Raw genomic sequence first — 20,649 nt, 5'->3', positions numbered from 1 at the left:
GCCTCTCTGTTCTCTTTTTTTCCTCCTCTTTGTGAATTATTTCACCCAGGATGTATCTGCAAATGGTCAGTTGTGATCAGTGTACCACCCCAGTAATCAAATTAAAAAATAAATAAATAAATTAAATAAAATAAATATCTGTACAGAACACCATAGATAGACACGTTACATTAATGTTTTCCCTTCACACTGGTAGTAATGATGTTTTACTATTTAATGTTGTTGGACAGGTTCTTTAGCAAAAGTTAATACATCAAAGATCAAAAGCATCATCTTATTGCTGTCGAATAATCTGTACTTATATAAACAGTAGCATGAGAAAGTAGGTAAAGATACCAAAGTTTTCTTTCCCTTAATCTCTCTTCAGTAGCAGTAAATGATGCAGATATTGGCATTCTCTTAATTTCATTAATTTTTGAAAACTTTCACTATTCACTATATTTTCCATCAATCATCTCTTCATTGTGTAACTATACAACAATATTCCAAATAAGGATTTGATTTAGCATTAAGGTGATGTTTCGGCAAAGCATGTACATTGATCAGTGCCTTGTTAAATTAAATACGTGGCTTAGCAGTCTTTGTCATATATATCCATTAAGTAATCACATATTCATGAGTACAACAATTAGAAGTTCATCCTTCTCACTGCTGCAGTATCCTTTAGGCTCTAGGGGCTGTGTCCTGCCTAGGACACAACTGTCCAGCTTCCAAAAGCTCTGACTTCTTCCCACACTTTCACTCTGACTTCTGACTGGACAGCCCAGTGGAAGGAAATCAGCAGTCAGAGTACTTTCTTGCTACCTCATGAAGAAGCAGCTCAGAGGCTTCACAAGAGCAGCAGCTGGGTTTTAGCTTTGTTTCTGACAGATAACCCCCCCCCCTTCTACTCAGATTTATTGCCCTTTAAAAATACTGTATCTTTTAATTTGGGGCTTTGCACAATATTTCCCCTTTAAGAAATACAGTATTCTTTTGAATATTGGAACTTTCATGTCAAGGACCACTATTTTTAATGTTTAATTAATCTGGAGGCTATTTTTGTGTGAAAATGTACTGCTTAGTGTCTGGAAGTGTTTTGGATTGGCATGGATAATTATAGGGTATGTCAGTGTTTCTGTACACTTTGTGACAACATACCTGACATTTTTTCTGTCAACTTGCTTTTTAAGGGATTTCTGATAGGATTTTAGTGTGCTGCTCATATCATGAGAAGGGACTATATACCTGAGTGTAAATGTAAGCATGCTGCTTTTGAAAACTTAGTGACAACTTACCTTTAGACAGACATGTTCCTGCAACACATACAGGCTTTGACACCTCCTCCTTGGCTACAGCATAGATATTTACCCTGTCCCTGCTGTTCTGCCTCCTGCTGTACATTTAAAGAAAAACACAACTTACCAGAGCCCTTGTCGACACCATGGGCTCAGTCTACACTTTTTAGTGGCCATTTGTAATTCCCCAGACCATTTACTTACGTCTCCAGCTTTCTGTGATGTAGTACTTTCAGGCCTCATGAACTGGGAGTCAGTTATGTACTCACTGGCTGTTCCAGCACTTGCTATTAGTGTGGAAGAACCATCTTCTCTGGCTGAGAGAGACACTCAGAGAGAGGTTGCTTGGGTTAGCCAGTGAAAGAGACCACTAGACAGGGCAGAAATGTCTTCTCCAGGTCAGTCTTTGTCCAAAGTTTCTCCTGCAAAAAAAAATAAATAAAAGTTTAAATAGTTTCTGTTCCAAAAAGGTGATTTTCTGAGCTTCTCCAGGCAGTTTTAGGGCTGTTAATCCTGGTGCTTAGACATCCTTACCTGAGAACTGTGCCAGCAAAGAAATTCCTGAGGAAAATGTACCATAGGATTCTAATATAGACAGGATAGGATTTGTTTTTCCTGCAGATTTTCAAGCCAAATTCCCTGATTCAGAGGAAGCATGATCTTCATAACCCCCCTTGAAGGAATTTTAATTTTCTCAAATAATAGTTAGGATGAATGAGATGTTTTTGTGGGAACAGGAGGGATGAGCCCCCGTGAATTGAGGAGATGTTATGATGTGTTACTAATAGACATGTGCCATTCCACTCTCATACCTCCTACTATGTTAGCCTTGGGGGACATTTTTAATGCTGTTTATAATAATCATTATCTTCAACTTATAGTTCCCAAAAGGCAGATAGATTTTATGAAGTGTATCAAAGTAACCAACATTTGTTCTCCCATCTTAGGTCTGATCCTGTGGCTATTAAACCATCTTTGCTAGCTGGGAATATACTATTGGTTCCCACAAATCCTTCCCCTATGGACAAAGTAGGATAGGTATTGGCAGATTTGATAAGAGAATATTTTCTTCTTCGATTTAGTGTACATAAGTCTTAAAATATCAAGCAGATATGTGGAACTTTATTCTGTTTTGTACAGTTTGAGAGAATTGCCTGATTCTCTTCCTTTTAAAGGTAATTCCTGTCTGAATTCCATTTCAAATCTGTCTCAAGTATCAAAAAGTGGCATAAAGAGTTTGTATGATCATACAGACTGCCAGACACTGTGTCTAAGGCCACTGCTACTTCCACAGTGTTGAGCAGATATGCTTCGGTGGGTAACCAGAGTTTTGCTGATAAGGTAAAGTCTAAAATTTTAAATTTAGCTTTAGATAAGGATGTTTTGTTTGGCCCATCTGCTGCTCAAGTCTTCAAACAATTTGATGAAAGAGGGAAATTTATTCAGGGAGTTTCTAAGTTTTTTACAGGTTCCTCTTTATAAATCTCCAAAATTCTTGTTTCCTTTAAAAAAAATAGAAAAAACAATCCCTGCCTTCACAAGCAAAATGGTGAACAAAAAAGATATGTCAGTAGGGGAATAACAAGAAACAAGGACATTTTCCAAAAAAGGAACAGTCTAACACTTTCTTCACCCATCCCCACCCCTCCTGTCCTTATCTTTCAAAATCCATCTCAGAAACTCTCTTTATATTCCCCTTTGGCAACAGATTGCTTCAGTTTTTTGGGGTGCTAAAAATGGTTCAGAAAAGCTACAGATGACACTGGATACAAATACCTCTTTTCAGAGAAAGCTCCTCCCCATCCTCTGAACCAGAGTTTTTTCCTCATGTTCTTCAGCACCTACTCACTCGAGAAGTCATTGAATCATAGAATTAGTGCCAGCAAAGGCTTCTGTTCCAGAATGTTTCAGGTACCAAAGAAACAGCCATCTAAGAGGCCAGTTCTAGATCTTTCATTTCTAAATCTGTATGTGTAAGTACCAACATTCAAGATTTTGACCTTTCAGAATCTGTTACCTCTTATTTCCCAAGGGAGTATTATGCTAACCTTAGACCTAAAGAATGCATATCACAACATTCCCATAATCACAGGGTTCAGGAAATTTCTCAGATTCTCTGTGTCCGGGAATCAATGGCATTCACTTATCTTCTTTTTTAAATTACTTACTTATCTTTGCAGAGACTTTTCTCAGATGTCAAAAGTCCTTAGACTGGGTTTCTTCACTTCTGACCAATCAGGCATTCCAGTTATAGCTTCAGAAATCCTCCTTGAACCTATCACATATGATTGTCTGATGGGCTGTCTTATAGATACCTCTCAACAAAAAGCTTTTTGACACAGGAGAAGATGGACTTTTATCCAGAAACTTTCCTGAACTCCTCCAATTACTCTCAAACTTCTACAATAGAATATTAAAGAGTCCTGGGGTTCATGGCTTCAGTGATTCTCATAATTCCTCTTCTCAGGCTATATACAAGGAAAATGTGATGGTCTATAAAGAGCACATGGATTCAACATCTTCACCCTTTGGAATATCAGATTTTAGTTTTGGGCTTTGTCAAAAAGGAATTGCACTGGTTCAGGCAGCAAATGGCTCTACATCCAGGTCTCCCTTTCTCCTTAGATGACAAGTCAATCTGTAACTACAGATGCCTCAGAGTTTGCTTGGGGAGCAGTTTCTATAGGGGTAAAGGTGCAAGATCTGTGGAAATCCTATGGGGGACCAAAATACACAAATGTTAAAGAAATTTTGGCTGTGATCTATGCCTTAAACTGTCATAATGTTTGATCCCCAGGACCACTTCAGATGATTACAGACAACAGAACAGTGATGTGATACATAAACAAGCACAGGGGTACAGGACTGTAATCTCTGTACAGGCTGGCTATGAGGGCTTGGGAGGTAGCTCTACAGCAATCTGTAACCCTCCAAGCATCTTATATCCCATCAGAGTAAAATATAGTGGCAGACAAGCTGGGAAGGGCCTGGACAGACCATTAGGAATAGAAATTGAATGACGGGTTGATCCAGTTATGGAGAACACCTCAAGCAGATCTGTTTGCCTCCTTTAAAAACAGATAACTGAACAAATTCTGCTCCAGGACTCCATGCAAGCAAGCCTGGGAAACAGATGCACTTTCTTTCCCATGGTCAGGAGTTTTCCTTTATGCTTCTCTACCCTTTCCACTGATATCCAGTGTAATTCTGAAGATTCAGAATTACTCCCAAAAGATCTTTGTCATGACCCTGTTTTGGCCCAGGCAACATTGGCTCTCCCTTCTTATGGAATTGGCCAAGGGCAATTACCACAAACTTCCTCATAGATTAGACCTACTCACACAAGACAAGATGAGTTTGATACACCCCAGTCTCTAACAACTTTACCTAACTGCCTAGATAATTCTGATACCTTTTTGGCATCTCTTTTGTGTGAGTATGCAGCAGCAGTAGTGGAGACAAGAAAACCTTGGTATTAGGACATTTTATATTGGTAAGTGGAAAAGATTTTCTAGTTGGTCCCTAGCGGATAATCAGGATCCCATTAGGGATTATGTAACACTGGTGATAAAATGATTGTGAGCTACTATCTTCTAGCCTCTCTTATTCCTCTATCAAATTACATCTTGCTTCCATTTCAGCATGTCTGCCCATACAAAATCCACTTTCTTCAATGCTTTTAATGAAAGGGTTTCTGAAGCAAGTTTTACATTTGAGACCTCCATGCAAATAGGTCGCTCCTTCTTGAGATCTTATTTTTTTGCTGGAAAAGTTAACCATGCTGCCATTTGAATCTGCTCATCAGGCAAATTTGAGGATCACTACATTGAAAGCTGTTCTTGTTTTTCCTGACATCGTTCATAGGTTCATAGGTTACTACTAGGCTAACTACCCTTATGGGCCATTTTAAGCCTAGCTAATTACCCCATGTCAGAATCAAACCCTGCACCTTGTGTTTCTAAGGTAAGCACCTTAACCATTATGCCAACCTCCCAACCCCTTACGCCAACATCCCACCCCCGTCAAAAATAGTATCTGAGTTGAATGCTGTCATGGTGGGTGAGACTTTTCTGTTTTTTACATAATGTCTCATTAAGAATAAATCCCTCATTCATGCCCAAGGTGGTTTAAGAGCTTACTTTGAATCAGGCCATCAGTGTCCTAGTCTTCTCTCCTAAGAATAAGTGAGAAAAGATTCAACATACTCTGGATGTGCATAGGCAGCTCAGCTACTATCTTGACAGGTGTAAGCCCTTTGGAAAGGTAAATCCGCTACTTGCTTCTTACGATGGGGAAAAAGGAAAAACAACCCATGTAAAAACAGACTATTTCTAGACGGTTGTCTTCAGCTATTGCTTTTTGTTATACTCACCATGGTAAGCCAGCTTTAGACAGTATCAAAGCACATTCTACAAGAGCACTGACTTCTTTGATGGCATATTGGAAAGGGGTGGACTCTACAAGAATTTTAGAGAAAGCTATATGGTCCTCTGTACATACTTTTACAAAGCATTACATACTGGATTTCATTTCAAGGTCCTGGACAAGCTTTGTTAGGACTCTCTTTGGGGCTCCTGGATCCATAGCCTTCCTCCACGTAGGTTAAATAGGCTTTGGTAATCAAATCCATATAGCCTAAAGGCTACTGCAGCTTTTATTTTTGAATGACAGCCACAGTACAATTGTATAAGTTGCACTTATCCATAGTAGCAGATATTCAAATTCTCACTGCTGCTGTAGCTGCATCCACCCTCTATCCCATTGTTATGTATATAGTTACTTGTTGGGATATATATTATATCTTTTTGAAGTTCAGGATGAGTATAGTCCTTCTTTAACTATGGGCAAGAAAGTCCCAAAGAAAGTTTCACTCTGTGAATGACTGCTGATTGGACAGTCCTGTCCAATCAGCAGTCATAGTGAAGGTGTGGGAGGGAGCCAGAACTTTTGGATTCTGGCCACAACTCCTATAGCAAAAAGGCTACTGTAGCAGTGAGGACTTCTAACAACTACTGTTATGGGTAAGTGTAACTTACACAACTGCACTTTCCTGCATACATGAATTGACTGATTATGTCGGGTCATTTCAGCTCATTTGTATATACTTTAAAGCAGGCCATATAGCAGAGCAGTGTTTGTGAAATGACTATACTTCATGATGTCAAGAATCCCCGAACATTTCAGAGTATATTTGAAGTTTAGGCATCCTGACCCCAGGTGCTAAAGTGGGAAAAAGGGGTTGTGGTTGGATGGGTGGATTCCTGTTTTTGTGTTTCCTGTCTTTTAAGCTAATTATGTAGGGTGTGTGTAAAATAGTTGTACTTTTTCTATATTATGTTAAGAAAAACTCAAGAGTTTCAAATTGTTTTTTGAGGTTATCAATCTTATTTTTCTGTTAACTACTTTTTGAATCACTGCAACTTACATGAGAACACATTCTGTTCACATTTGCTTCTACACAGAGCGTTCATGTCTTCAGGTGCATCTTGTGGATTCTTTTTTCTACTTGTAATAGCTTTGTACTTAATGTCCTGATTTCTGTGGAGATTACTAAATTATATTTTTTAAGAACTACCATATTTAACTCAGAGACATAACAAAAACATTTTTTTTCATATAGTCACCAACCATGTACCCATTAGTATGTTCTTCAAGGTGTCCGTGAAAACTGTGAGACTATATAGAGCCATCCTAATGTCATTTGTTCTTTTTATGGGGATATCTATTAAATGTTTTACTATGAGATTATATTTCAAGCTAACTGTCGTGAGTTAACTTTCAACATATTGATGTACAGTATATAGTAGAATGGCTTACCTCAGTATCTGAAGGTAACATTTTGGCAGGCATTTTTTTGAAAATAATTATTTTAACTTTCAAGGTTTACCGGGAATGTTGCTTCTTTTATTCCTTTTTTTCACTAAAAACACTGTTTCAGTCAGGATACAATACTTTATTACTTCCTAGACTAACTTCACTTTTACATAAATGTTTTCCTATGGAGTTTCTTCACCGTACAACTACTCTATCACAGTCCTGGAGATCCAAATGCATATTTCTCAGATAAGATGAACAACCACTAACTTGTACAACATACAACAAATTGTCAGCATGTACAGCAGAATTGTCAGGAGCTTCCATAAGGCTGCTTCACTTCATCTAGCTCCCCTTCCCCCAGTTACGACAGGAATTTGTGTCACTCAGATAAATTCTGCTCCAGAACTTGACTGGCCAACAGCTCACTGATCATGTTCATGTCAGGAATGAATTACTGGGGATCATCTGTCAGTTTTCTTGGCCATATGTGGTACCGCAAGGAATGTATAACTCACTTTAAATATTGTATTCATTAAATTATGTGATGCTTTAACTATTATGGCCACAAGGAGCTTCCAGTATTCACAACATGATGCACTGGGATGGTGTTAAGGGACTGTCTTGTAATTAAGACCTAGCTGACAAAGTTGCCAAGATCTTTGTTGTGTGCACCATTCAACACAATATGATTGGCAATAAGCAGACTTCCCAGGTTGTGCCCAGACAATTAGTGCCACCCTAGCCACCTGTACCTCAACATCCATCACCCAGGAATGAGTGATGTTAGTGACCAGGAAGGTGACAGAAATGGACAGCAATGCCCCCCCCCCATGGAGACTAACCCCAAAGTAGGTCAGCAATAGGAAAATGGCATATCTGGTATAGACATATGTATCATGGCAAAAGCAGCACAAGACCTGGTGATGCATACAGGAGATATGTTGCCATGCTGAAACCAATGCATGCCAGTTGTGCATAATATGGTCTGTTCACACTGTACATCAACCATTAATACAAAAAACACAACCAGAAAAGTGTCAAACTTGCTACACATCATTGCTCAGGTGGCAGTTGCCAACCCTGACCCCCCCCCCCCCCGTCCAACACAGACACGCACACTAGCAGCTAACTTGTAGTTATTGTAGGCTGCAGGAAAATTCCACTTTTTGAAGATCTGTTAATAGTGAAAACATTTGTCTATTTAACATCTTTTATTTTTCAATAAAGAAATAGCAATATCTAAACAAGGTATAAGAGCTTGCTTGCTTTAAAGTCTCAATTGAGATTGGATACAGTTCATGGTGTTTTTTCCCTGATTTTAAGGAGTCTCAGCAGCAACTTTGCTTCTCAAAATGCACCAGTTTCTTTGTAGTTTAATGTTTTTCCTTAAGGGTGGGAGACATCTTGCTACCTATCTATCTATATATATTTAGATATAGATATATATCTACATACATATATGGTGCATGTGTATAGCTCTATTCTTTATATCGCAGGTATAGTACCACATTTTCTGCATAGATAGTGTGAGCATCAGACAAATGAACATCAAGGTACATTCACATACACCTTCATTTCCTTCACATGATTCACTGTTTTCCCTCCCACCATGTCTCTTGCGCTGGTCCTTGCTCCATATCATGTTTCCTCACCCTCAGTGCAAAGCTTAGTCTGTATGAAGGTTTTCATCCCTGAAGCTCTAACTGTCTTCCACATTCTAAATAATGTCTCAGCAAACCATGGATTTGTCTTTCTATTCTGAAGTGTTTGTACTGCAGGGCATTGTGTGTGTCTTAGGGCCCTGAACTCTGAAAGGGCGCTATTCATAAAACTGATTCAGTGCTGAACACCACATTCTAGTTTAGCAGAGTTACACTGCTCAGCTATAATTTATTTCAGACACATGCATAACTGGCATGCCTCTGAATTCCATTAAATATATCTGTGAACCACTCTGAATCACCTACCACTTATAGGTGTTCCGTTGAGTAGATTGTAGCCAGAAAGTGTTAACATGTGTAGCTAGTCTGTTCAGTTAGAGAAATTGTTTTCCATCTTGGAATGAATGCATGCAACATGGCTAACACCTGAGTGTACACTCATGGAAGCTACATAGCACAAGGGTCTCTGAATCATCATAATATACAACTTCCCTACAGGAAGGATGTCTCTAATGCACACTGGCCTAATTTTCATAGGTCATGCCAGTGACATTACTGCTCACTTACGTGTCACTGTACACATGAACATTGAAATTTTATGAATTTCTTTATCTTAACCTATTACAGAGGACAGCCATGCATAGTATGCAAATTATTTTGGATACTTCTAATTGTCTCAGCATGAGTTAGTCCACTGTAGTACTTTTTTGTAGATTGGCATTTCTTTGGAGTAATTTACACCAGGACTGGTACCACTAGAACTGACTTGTTAATTTTACCCTATAGTCCTTCTTTACAAAGAATACCAAGATGAAGTAAGGACAGAAGAAACTAACTGATACTGACAGAGAATTACTTCTATTAATTTTAAAACAGTAGATGCATTAATGTTTTATTTTTGGGTCTGGACTGTAAACTAAATTGCACCCAGAAACACATTTTATGCAAGCATACAGTTAAACAAGAAAATATACTTTGGGAAAATTTAAAACACATACTTATGCCAAGTTTTCTAAGCTTTACATTTTGTAATTCAGTATCTGAAAAATATAAATGAGGATGAAAATTTCATTTTAATTATTACATTAGAAATATATTGCTATAGTTAGTCTTAGTATAAAACCAAAGTTGCATGGTGTTCAAGCTCATTTCACAAAAATGGGAACTTTCTACAGTTTAAATAATAATTTTGTTTAAAATTTCTTATGACCTTTCTAAGTGAAATAGTTTTATAAACGCAAGGAAATTTTGTAGATAATAATCCAAAAATACGGTATTCAAATAAACCAGTCACATTGACAGAATGTCAGCTAAAATGCCTTTAATACAGCTCATGGACTTGGAGAGAGCACAAGTACAACTTCATATTTCAAATTGTCCTGTGAAAGCCTTGGTTCTATTCAGATGGACTTCCTTATGACATCTTTAAACTATGTCCTATTTATTACTAGGAACTGACCCTTTGACCGTGTTTAATGTGTACTGATTGGAGTTTCACTTCTCATTCCTTCAGTTAGAACTTTATCATTTGTAATGAAAAAGGTGAAACATATTTACTGAGTAAACATGATTATAAAATATACAGATCACTATAAATTAACATAATGAAATCAGGTTTATATCGGAACATCGAAGGCTGATAAGACCAAAGCTCACAAGTCCGAACTTCAAACCACGAAAGCTGACAACATCGAACTGCAGAATGGAGATCGCCATAGAGTACAGGAAGGGAAGATTTCCCTTTACTGCACTAAAGTGCGATCTTGGAGTTGGTATATTTAAGTAGCCGGGGGTGTGGGTGGTGCAGGGAGGCCTGCCCCCCTGAACAGAGCATTTTTTTTTTTTTGTTGTTATTTTTTTTGGGGTGGTTTGTATTTTTTTTTTTGTACGTTCGATGTTGTCAGCTTTTAAGGTTTGAGTACCAGGGATCCACGTAGAAATCAAAACCAAGGGTTGTCTCACAGTAATTTATTTAAAACAAATGATTTAGCACTTTCATCAACACCACACTTTGACTTCATCAGAATACTTAAACCCTGTAAACAACCCCTTTAAATATGTCTAAAAATTGGCGCCAATAATAACAGCCAATGAAAAATATCAAACTGTTTAAAGAAACATCAAACTATTTAAAACATTTGTGAATACAATCCATTAACCATTAAAATGAATAAATGGTTAACTTAAACATAACAATAATGTCAACAACGTGATACCAGAATAGGCTTAATGGGAATGCTATCATTTAATCCAGGGGGGGTTGTGGCATCTAATAATAACTGCCACTTTACTTCTTTCTCCCCAACACACTTTTGATATTCCCACCCCTTGGATTGTCAAAAACCTGTTCCAGATTAGCAAACCTAAAAAAATGGTCATTGCCTTCTTTCTCTATGTGTCTGTATAATGCATTATTTGAATCCTTTTTTCTAATGTTATATTGATGGTCATATATTCTGTTCTTAAAAAATCTGTCAGTCTTCCCTATATAATATCCTGAACAAAGCATACACATCGTGAGGTATATCAAATGCCTAGTGTTACAATTTCCCTTTTTAAACCCAACTTTCGTTCTGTTTACATTGTCCAATATAATGCTATCCTTCTCTAAAATATAATGACAATAGTTGCAACTTCCACGTTTTTGTGTGTGACCAATCTTGTTACTCCTAATGCCATTTCCACTGCTCATTTCCAAAGTACTTTTAATATTCTTGCCCATCTTGAAGACAAATGTAGGTTTGTCATCTATCAAATGGCAAATATCCTCATCGGCCTTCAGAATGTTCCAACTATTACCTATTAAGTGCTTAACCTTCTCAGCATAAGGGCCATATTTAACAATACATGCCCTGTTATATTGCATATTGTTAGCTCCAATAATTTCAGAAACCTGTGGGGAAGCGCTTTCACCCAATAAGAGTTTGTATTTCTTATTCCATTCCTTCCCTACATAGTTGGCCACATCCTTAATTAAACCTTGAGGATACCCTCTCTCCAAAAATAAGGAGCTCATGTATTCTATTTCCTGAATCATATCTTCATAGCATGAGGTCATCCTTGCAATTCTTATACATTGTCCTTTGAAAATATTCCTAAACATTTTTCTCAGATAATTACTCTCATATTCTAAATAATTATTACTAAAAGTAGGCTTCCTATATATTCTAGATTTAAAGCCTGTAGCTGTCTTAATAATAAGAGTATCCAAATATGCTATTTTGTCTCCTTCAACGTTATGTGTAAATTTCAGAAATGTGCTAGTGCTATTAATAACTCATAAAGGAGTATATACTTGCCTGGGGCCCATCACATAATATAAAAATATTATCCAAAAAGTGAAAATACAATCTGACATACTGAAAGTACGAATTATTGAATAAATTATTGTCTTTCCAACCTATCATAACTAGGTTGGTATAAATACAGTTCGAAGTTGTGAGTTTCGGACTTGTAAGCATTCAATCATCTGATATAGACCCAATGAAATCATGCTCCCCAATGTCATTTTCCTCAGAAAATCAGTCGAGTACTTTAGAAGGCCATATTTACTCCTCATGTGTGTTGCACACTTTATTTAATCGTGTTTCTTTTTTATCCTACCTGCCACTGATTTCAGGCTACCAGCTGCTCCTTAATGTTCCAATCTCTTTGGCTCTTCAAATATTTATAGCAGTACCTCAGCATGGTCCCATTAGAAGGATATTCCCTGCAGAAAAAACATGTAGGCTCAATGGAGATATGGGTCAGCACCACAGAAGGAGGGGGGAAGGGAGCCATCATATTGCTTGATGACTGAGGGAATTTTTAGTTGGCTTACCTGCTCTCCTTATATGTTTAAAATATACATGAAATGGGAGATTTCATGGACCTGTGAGAAGCTGTCCCTTTCTGCATAGTGATATCCCTTTATTTTGACCCTTTTGAAGGTAAGATCCTTACTGTGGCTTTCAGTCTGTTTTTGGGAACTTAAACCATATCCAAACTACTGAGGAAATATCCCTCATCAATTTCCAGAGAGAGAGAGAGAGGTGAGTAGTCAGAACCTTTACATTCCTCCCTTTCTCAAGCCAACAACATTAGAGTCTGGAGCACTAGTCAAAAGTGATGTAGTATGGGCTTCTTCCCTCTGTTTTACAGAACTGACTTTTAATCCTGTAACATTTCATGGTAAAATGTTACTTGTGAGATCAGCTTTTGGTAAAACATGAAAGTGTGCTCCTCTGTACTTTATGGGCAATTTTATGCATACACAAGGTTTTATGTAATCATAAAAGATCATAGTTTAATTTACAGGACAAAAAGTGTCAGTGATGGCACCAAAATGTAGCTCCATTAGTTTATTATATTGCTCATTTACATGTTATATTATTTAATTACTGAACTGACATAATTTGTAAGTGTGTTGTCAGTATTTATAGGTGAGTTAAGTCCAAGTGGATCTTCCTTTCTGCTATATTGTTTCATAGTAGTTTATTAAACAATTATCAGTAATGTTAATGTTGTGCTAAAAAAATGGGCTAAGTCATTTTATTCAGGCTGAATCCGATGCTACAACTGTATGAAGGTATATTTTAATCCATGATGGTAGTAGACTTCACAGAAACCAATGATAAACGTGTTTAAGTTGAAGGAATGGAGAGTGATGACAGGTGAGTGACAGGGTCCCAACCTGGTATTGGCGATGATTTCTTCTCTGTACCTGATCAAGCACAAACTAGATCATGTTCCATCTGGTAGCATTTAGTGTTAAGCTCTCCAAATGTTGTTTTCCATGGAAAATCATTGAGCTTCTAAATGAATGTTGGCAGTAGTGATTCCTTTGTTTTCTGAAATTTCTGTTTTCTTCATGTGTCTGAAATTATGGAGTTGGTACAGAAAGAGTCAATGAGTATCGTGGGTGACCCCCTCATAGATAGTGGCAAAAATATTTATTCTTGATTTTTTTTTTGGTGGGGGTGACTCTGAAGAAGCCAATTTTGGTGAAAGCACTTAGTCAGTGACTGTCAATAAACTACCTTCATTTACAGCTTGGTGTCATTGCCTGGTTCTTGGGGCAGTTGTCGTGTTCCTGCTATTTTTTTCCTTTGTGCCCTGTTTTGGGATCCTTTTGTCGCTAACCTAAGTGAATTGAGACCTTATGAAGTTGAACACTGGGGACTCATAGGTAAAACATGGTGATTCAAAAGCAGTAATAAAAAGACTTTCCCTGAGGAATGTTAGTGCTGTTCTTGATGACATTATATATGAATTACGTCTTCACATTGCACTTTTCCAGATGCCAGGCATATCTATTCAATTGATATGCCTGACATCTGGAAAAGCAGTCTGCTAGTGAAATTCAAGTTAAATCATTAGAGATGTTTGGCTGTATAAAATTAACCTTCAGATGTATAGTTTTGTTAAAGATGATTCATAACTATCCAAACAACTTCTAGTACATTTGGAAAACAAAGCAAGATGGAGAAATATGTAATGTAATGGTATCCTAGAAGGAGATGAGGGTTCATTCTACTTTGTTATAACTGAAATACTAGTATAAAACAGACTTTGGGAATGGAAATTGTATACATACCATTATTGACTTTGGCTGAGAAGAAATGCAGATTATTTTAGTTCAGTTTATATCTTTTTTTTTTTTCCAATATCTTTATTTACATTTTTTTAAAGAACTTGTTAAAACATCAATTAGATATGCATAAAAAACAAAAAAATAAATAAAAACAAACAAAAAAATAAAAACAAACATATAGAACATTTCCATACACTAACTATGTACAGAATTGCTGAATGCCTGTACATATCTCCGTATAATCTAAGTAAAAGATAGGATGTTAAATGAAACAAAAACAATCAAGTAAGATAAATAAGATACAGGGTAGTATGATAAATAATATTGTTAGCTTCCATAGCTAGTTTTTATGTGTTTATTTTTAAGTACAGTTTATATCGTGTTATAAGAAGGAACAGGCACAATGGTAATCATGACAACCGGATAAGAGGAGGACTATCCTGTATCCATTTTTCATTTCATGGCGACAATTCCTCAGCCCAGACAACAGGTTTTGGATATGGTAAAAGAATGTAAGAGGCAAAACCTTAGATACAAGTTAATTTTCCCAGCTGTATTAAACATATTTTACCAAGTGTTATGTAGGAATTATGAATGCATAGTGTGCATTGGTAAAGTGGCAAGAGGTATCTTCATTGCTAGATGTGGAAGCTGAAAATCCTGAGCAGGTCACTTCTGCTGTAGTGACCGAATCCCTCCCTGAGGTAATGCTGGAAGATGAATGGGAAGAGCAGGGTGGACTGGCGAAAAGGACAGACTATGTCCTAACAATTGTTTGGCTAGAAAGACTTTACATGTCTTCATGACTGTTTTTTCTGGTTATATCACATTGCCTTGATAAAATTAGCCTTCAGATGTATAGTTTTGTTAAAAATGGAATTGATATGTCTGAAGGTTATTAATCTGTGCCACACAATATTCCCAGGGTATCAGTTTTAACACTTGAATTTGTTACTTTTAAGCTATTCAGCTATCCTATCATCATAACAATTTCTCCCTTATATTGTATAACTGTTTCAAATTACTTGTAATCTGAATTGTTAAATACTTTGAATCTTAAAATGTCTGAATTTTGAAGCTACATTTAACAGATCTGTTGTTGAGAATTGTTTGCATATTTTTACATTTTTGGAAATAATTAAACTGCAAGTATTTTCTAAAATGTTCAGTATTTGAATATTATATCTAAGCAAGGCTACCTCACACTTGCAGGTTAGACAAATGCCTGAATTTTTAATGTTAGTATGTTTATTGCAAATGTTGACACTTTAATGGTGCCTATGTAGCTGAGTTAAGGAATGCAAGTATTCATGCTGTTCAGGTTTGACATATTTTCAATTAATTTAGATTTATATTATGCTTTCATTTCAGTTTACTTGTTATACTTTAAATGTTTGCATGTCACAACTTAAATGATGTATCTAAAGTATTTGTGTGCCATATTCAAATTATGTTAATTTAAATGGGTAAATAAGCTTTTGAATTTCTGCTGTTTTAAGTTTACTGTAAACGCTAGTCTTCTAATGATGTCATGTTGCTGGGTTTATATGCAAGCATTTATGTTCATCACATTTGTCATCCTCTAAACATCATTTGAAACTTTTACAATATTTGTAATTTGAACATTAAAATATTTTTGAATTTTCAAAGATTTGAAGGTTATACAAAGGTAGTAAATAAAGGAGAATTCTCCAGAATGGTTTGCATTCAAAGTATGCAATTGGAAATGACACAATAATGCAAGTTTCTCTGGAAGTCTGGCAGTATGAATCATACAGATATTTGCTGGTAGTAACATTTACAAGAGATGCTATACAACAATTGACATAGTGAGTGTACTGACACCCTTGTATAAGAAATGTTTATTTGCCTTATGTAAATGCTGGTAATTTAAATTAGAAGGGATTTGTGAGATATATCCAGTATTCTAGCAAGACTGAAATGTTAATATTATGTAGTTGTTGATATGTTTGTTTAGTGCTGGTGAGTTGCTTGAATAAGTAATGTCTGTTGATTTATGTGGCTGAGAATCATTGTGTCTGTTTATGCTCACTGATTGGATATGGCCTTATGATTCCATGGTTACATTCATTGGTAATTCAAATTAGAAGGGTTTTGTGAAATGAATGGGGCTGAAGTGTTTACCTGCTTTATGTAATTGTTGGTTATTTATATTAGCAAGGGAGGGTATTGCATGTATAATCATACCTCTCACTCTCTTAGTGGAAGACATATGGACAAAGTCTAAAATAATTGGGGGGATAAAGGCCCAAAAATAAGGACATATTTTAAATATTGCTCTTATAAAATTAGAAAGTTGGTGCAGTAACATGATTAGTGTTATTGTGCATTTTCTTCAGGATATGAAGTCTGAAACTCAAATGCAGGTCATTATTTAGTGACACCAATCCTCAGTGATTTGTTAGAAAAACACTAATTTTATGAGGAACAGACCAAAAATATGAGGCAAAAATCTGGAGAGTTGAGAGTTATGTGAATAGTCATTGAGCTTCCTTGCTTAAGGGATATCTTGTCTGTTTATATTTGCAGGAGGCACATGGTTGCATAATTATAAAGCTAAATGATTTATAAGGTGTCTAGGTACCTTGGCATAGAGAATATGAGTCTTTGGTAGAATTTAATATCATATATAGATATATAGATATATATATATATATATATATATATATATATATATATATATATATATATATAAAAAATTATTATTATTATTATCATTATAATCATTTTGGGAGTGACTTGGGAGTCATCTTCCCTGAGGATACTACCTATATGTATGGCTGCTAAATGTGATTGACTTGCATACGTTGGTAAAGGATGAAGTAGGTGTTGCAATATTACAATGATTTCCATGACACCAGTCCTTTTGATGGGTTTCATATTTTCAAGGAATTGATAGCAGTCAGTACAATGGCTAATGAAAAATTACTTTTTAAGCCCTTCAAGCACAAACAGTTAGTATGTTAATACTAGAGTAATATCGACTGCTGGGTATCTCTATCAGATTTGGATGATATATGTAGAAATGTGAACATAAATTGGTCGGCTTACCTAATGATGTTTTGGTATTTTGTGGGATGGTGTGAAATTTACTTATATTAGCATGCAAATAGTAAAACTGAAGAGTGTCATTACAAAAAAACTCTTTGAGCAGATTTATATGGCTAACAAAATTATAATCTGTACTAGGATGAATGGACTTATTATATGGTAACTATATAAGGTTTTGGAGCAACAAAAGTAGCTTTGAGACTTCCAAAATGGCTGCACATTGAGTAACAGCTTAATTTCAGCTCTCCCAGTGTGAAAACAGAAATTCAGAAGAGACAGCCAGTAAACTCATATGTTTGGGTAAATTTCAATAACTGGTTAGTAAGTGCACTGCCTGGATGCCAGCAAAAAAGAAATTTAGAGAACCTAGAAGAAAATCAATCACAAAAGGTAAGGGAAAAACAGTGAATGGGAAGAATTCTGCTACTGTTCAGCAAAAAAAAAAAAAAAAAAGCAGTGCAAGACAAGACTACCAGTAACCTAGATGAAAAAAATAAGCCAAATGTACTCAGAGCTGATTAAAATCAATGAAATACTGATGGAGTATATAAACTCAAACAAAAGGCTGAAAGAATGGAAAAAGCTTTAAACAGATATTCAGATGGGGTAATAAAACTGCAAAATTCAGAGTTTGAAATGAAAAACACGCTGGCTAAATATGAGACTGCTCAAGAAAAGAATTAGAGGCAGAGCATTTAGGGAAAATCTGAGATTTGCTGCTGTACTAGAGAATCTGGAAGGAATAGACTGTATTAAATTTATGAAAGCACAAATAACAACTGGACTGGTATTCCACAGCAGGAGCTGATAACTGAAAGGGCACACCATGTGTATTCTCCAAACCTGGCCATCAGAAAATAGCCTAGACCTTTAATAGTAAAGATGCAATCTTACCAGCAGTAGGAGTTGATTCTGCCAAAACTTTGGCAGAAGGATAAAGTACTAAAAGTGGGAAACAGTAAGTGTTTGTGGAAAATGATTACTCACTGTGCACCAGGCAGAGGGGGGGGGGTACATTTATTCCACTAATCAGGGAATGTTGAGAAACAGGAGTGAAATTCAAACTGCTGCACCCAGCTATCTTCAGAATACTTTTCCTGGTGGAACAAAATCATTTTTTGATGCTGAATATGCTAAGGAGGAAATACAAAAGTTTGTCCAACAAAAAGTGAGCTGTGAAACAGAAGGAGATTCTGTTTCTTGTTCTTCTGGTAATAAAGAACACAGAGAGACTGTGTCAGTTAAACCTTTTCCAATATTTCAACAGAACTGCTTGAGAGACAGAACAAAGCAGAAAAGTTGGCTAGAAGAACTAAGAGTACATTGGGAATGAAGTAGAGACTGGATGGAGATAAACAGGAATAAAATCAGCAACTTATAAAATGACAAATAAATGTGGGATTACAGAGCATTACTTATATTTGTGAAACATGACAGAAGAAAGCCTAGACATATTGGACTTTTTTTTACTTTGTTAAACTTGTAGGGGGACTCTATGGTATATCCCCTACTTCATGTCATTACTGTTTGGAGAACACCTATGAAAGAGGGAGAGGAGAGAGAGAGTTAACTGTAAGTAAAACAAAATCTTGCTCTTAACAGTAGTATTTTATAATGCACGATATAATCTTCATGCTATATAACATTTTCTCAGTTATTTTCAAGTGTAATGGGGATAATAAAGTAAACAGGTGCCCGTGTTTTTCCTTCTTCTCTCTTTCTCCTTGTTCAGCATTAAGAAATGTAGGCAGTGGCAATGTAAAAAAAAAAACAAACAAAAAAAAAATAAGATGAAAAGTATGGTCAAAACAGCATGATAAAAGATAAAACTGATGTGTTTTTTTCTCATCCTTGCATAGAGGAATGACTGGATTAATGCTCCTGGCTTGATCTAATAACAAGTTTTAAGAGAAAGCAAATGAATAAATAAAAAAAACATTAAATATAATAAAACATTCCTCTGGCAAATAAATTAATGCTTGTAGAAGCAACTTTGTATCTGGTTCTTGGTTCTCATGTCTCCATGGAGACAGAATACTTCTTTCTTTCAATTGCTAGAAGATAATGTTTCTGAAAGCATTCAGGTGTTTTCTCAATCTAGGAGAGCAATAAAGATAAGACAAAAAACAGACAGAACTTAGTAGAAGCACAGACTGTACCATGCATCTGAGCATGGATAACCTTCCTTTTAGGTTAACCAAAGTCTGTGAGTGTGGCTGTCAGTTTGGAACAATTGTTCCTACTGGGAAGATAAAACTTGAAGATGTACATAGTTTTGTGTGTTAGTATTAAGTTAATAGGTTTTGGGGGGGTGTTGAGGGTGTATTTGTTTTTTTTTTTGTTGAGGGCTTTCAATAAAAAAAAAAGCTGTGTAAGATGGGACATAGGCTCAAAAGGCTATGGAAAGAAACAACTGTATAATAAAGATCAACCTGCCAAACATTAGTGTATGCATGAAACATAAAAGCTGTAACTAGATACTAAACAAAAAAAGCTGTTACACATAAAAGGTGGGAATATTAACATTTTAACATAATGACACTTTCTATATTATCTTTAAATATAAATGGTCTCACAATTATATACAACAAGGAAACAGCAGTGAACTATATTACAAAATGTAGAGTACAAATAACTATGCTACAGGTGGCACATTTGGAAAGAACCAGACATGTGATTTGATAAAGAAAAGTTTTCAGGATGGTTATTCAGCAGAATACCTAGGACAAAGGAAAAGGGTCTATGTCAAATAAACGAACCCTTGAAATGTCGATCGTCATATGGTCGAGACAATATGATTGACATTTCAAGTGTTCGAAGGTTGACATTAATGGCACCGTATGGTGCAGAATGGGAGAATTTCCCTTTTCTGTACTAAAGTGTGGTCTCAGAGTTGGTATATTTAAGTAGGGGGTGTGGGGTGCAAGGGAGCCTGCCCCCCTACTCGCACTGTTAAGGTATGTTTTTCTTTTTTTTTTATTATATATTCAAACTTTCAAATATTGACCATATGGTCTTGAACATATGGTATTCGACATTTTGAAAGTTTGAAAATATAACATAGACCCAAGGAAAAGAAGAGTACTTATATTAATTGTAAGAGGAGCTCTAATAATGATAGAAGAAGATAAAAAAGGTAATAATGGTAGATTTGTAGTACTAAGGGGCTACTGGCAAGGGAGAAGGATTACAGTGGAATGTATTTATATTCCACCTAAAACTGCTGTAATGGAGCTTTAGAAAATTCTGG

This window comes from Protopterus annectens, chromosome 2.part0, assembly GCF_019279795.1.
Source record: "Protopterus annectens isolate FY-2018-M chromosome 2.part0, PAN1.0, whole genome shotgun sequence".
In the NCBI taxonomy this organism is placed as follows: domain Eukaryota; kingdom Metazoa; phylum Chordata; order Ceratodontiformes; family Protopteridae; genus Protopterus; species Protopterus annectens.
This window is presented reverse-complemented; position numbering follows the sequence as displayed.